The sequence below is a fragment of the Cibotium barometz genome, chromosome 50 (genome assembly GCF_041138505.1).
Source record: "Cibotium barometz isolate CiBa-2024 chromosome 50, ASM4113850v1, whole genome shotgun sequence".
NCBI classification, from domain to species: domain Eukaryota; kingdom Viridiplantae; phylum Streptophyta; class Polypodiopsida; order Cyatheales; family Cibotiaceae; genus Cibotium; species Cibotium barometz.
Genome location: NC_141095.1, coordinates 37740538 through 37743170, shown reverse-complemented (window position 1 = coordinate 37743170; position 2633 = coordinate 37740538). Strand labels below are relative to the sequence as shown.

Sequence of the window (2633 nt, the reverse complement as noted above, 5' to 3'; positions counted from 1 at the left end):
GTTAAGAATTTCAAATCATCATAATCGTGTTTTGTTGCAAATTGTTCAATTTTGCTTTATCCAATTTGTCATCACCTTCTTTTATCATTCCATGTTCTCCATGTTTCTAATCTTTTTCTATTGCTTTGTATGGACCTTTTCAGAGTGATGGCAAGAACCAAGGCAACTGCAAGGAGGTCTGGCAAGGGGCCAGGGCTTGCAGCAGCAGCAGCTGGGGCTGATGTCAAGGAATCTAGTGTGCCTCCAAAAGGAAGAGTTGCACATGGCAGGAAGGGGAAGCCAATGAGCATGCTGCAGCAAAAGTCCAAGAGGTTAAAGCATTCTGCAGGTGTGCTAAAGGAGATCAGGAAACATCAAAAAGCTATAGGTTTTGCAATCCCCAAGGCACCTTTTCAGAGGCTAGTGAGAGAAATTTGTGATAGCTGGCACCTTGGTTTCAGGTGGAACAGGACTGCCATTCTTTCCTTACAGGAAATGGCAGAGGATTACTTGGAGAAGTACTTTGAAGATGCAATGCTTGTAGCAGCCCATGCTCACAGGGTAACTCTGATGGCCAAGGACTTCAACACATTGTCCAGAGTGAGGTCGAGGTATGACAAGCTGGTCCATCCTGTGGAATGGCAGGACATTAAAATGAGAGACATATTATTAATTCCACCTACAAGGAAATTGAAGGCAGACAAGGTGAAGGTTGTTGAAGTGACCCACTCAATGAGCACCAGAGGGAAAGCTGCTTATGAGGAGTCACTGAAGCAGCAAATATAGAAGAATCCAAATCTGCTATAGATGTGGAGACTGTACAGATGGAGCTACAGATACAGAGAAGGTTGCAGGAGCTGGGCCCTAACATAGTTGTCCATATTGAAGATGATTTTTCAGAGAATAATTTTGACTTGACAAAAACATGCTTGGCAGCATTGGCTCATAAGAATGAGTATTGCTCAGATACTATCATTCTTGCAATGCTCTAGTAAGTGTCTTTTATTTTACATTTGTTTTGCAAAACAGTCCTTATTGTACCTCCTCCCTTATACCTTACCTTCATTATTGTTTTGTCCAATGTAGCATGATGAGAAGCTGGCTGAACCATGCTGTACAGCATACAGTTTATATTATTGATCCTGCAATTTCCTTCAAGTTAAGAGATCCAAAGGAAACTCCCATGGATATTTCCAATTGGTTCAGACACTGTGATTTTGATCATGTTGATATTTTGCTACTTCCATACCATAACAAGTATGTGTGTGGCTGCTTCTTTTGGGATTTTCCTTCAAGATTGAGTAGTCTATTAGCCTTTGATTTCTTAATGCTTTTTTCCTTATGCAGTGACCACTGGAGCTTTGCTTCTATTGACATCCAGCAGAAGCAATGCTTTTTATTCAACTCTCTTAGAAACACACACAGAGAGGTTAAATTGTAAGTGGTTTGTGTGCTATTTTTAACTTTAAACTTCATTATTTGGATTTAATGCACACTAATTGAATTATATGTATTGCAGTTGTATTAGAAGACTTCTAGATGCATTGGATCAGTGTCCTCCTAATGTCAATCTTTTGGATTCAATAGAGCCAATAGATTTAGAGGTAGAAAGTTGTTCCCTCGACTGATGTCTATTTCATGCTATGCCTTTGAACTTATTGAATAATTTTATTTTGTTCAGACATTAACAGTTTCTAACATATCTTTCCAACTATCCAGACACCACAACAAGATGATTCAAGTAGCTGTGGGCTGGAGAGTGCTGATTAGTGCCAAATATATACTTTCAAGCTATTTTGAGATAGGACAACCAGAGCTTGTAAGAAAAAATAATTTTCATTTAGCTTCAAAAAATTTGATATTGGTACAAAGTGTTCTAAATCATCATATCTCATTGCAGATGAGAGAAGATAGCTTCAACTCGAGCTATGTGTATAGTTTCAGAGCTGATATAATTTGGAAGTTTTTGAAGTATGCCTTCCCCAAACCTATTGTACCAGCTACTGTCGAGTTAGGTGAGAGCTCTAAAGTCCGAGAAGGTGTCATACACCTTGATGACACAGATGATGCAGATGTGGTGCCACAAGAACAAGGACCTAGTGCTGATGAGGAGAAGCCACAAGAACAAGAACAAGGACCTGCTGCTGCTGATGTTATTGAGGAAATGATGGAGCAGCAGCAGCAAACAGATGCTCCAGGGGCAGTAGAGGAGACAATGGAGCAGCACCAAGAGACTGTACACGACAGGATGGAGCAACAGAAAGTAGATTCTCCAAATAAAGATGATACGGTGAGCTTGGACCATGTAGAGCAGCCTCTAGATCAGCCTGTAGATAAATAGAAAATTGTTGTCAAGAATATGTTCTACATATGTAATTAAACACTTCTGTACAGAATTTTACATTTCTGAATATAATACCTTTGTTTATGGAGTCTGTGTTATCTCAATTTTCAAATTTTCAATGTCTTTGCATTTTATTGATCTCTCTCTTCTTTTGAGCACCTGCAAAAAAGCAATATGAAACAATAGGGTAAAGTAAACTAATAGCAGTGCTTAATGAGACTAGGATAAGTCACATGGTATACCTTCTTATTGTTGTAGATAAATAAAAAGTCCTTTGAAATAGAACCTTCTGTCTCAAATAGAATGTCAT

At 38.9% G+C, this 2633-nt stretch overlaps 1 long non-coding RNA gene across 1 annotated transcript; it reads left to right on the top strand.

Moving 5' to 3' along the window:
• Positions 1-1338: 1338 nt before the first annotated feature.
• On the top strand, positions 1339-1787 carry LOC147610092 (uncharacterized). Its single transcript, XR_015264129.1, has 3 exons — positions 1339-1416; positions 1499-1583; positions 1699-1787. It is a non-coding gene; the product is annotated as an uncharacterized LOC147610092 (long non-coding RNA).
• Positions 1788-2633: the final 846 nt, after the last annotated feature.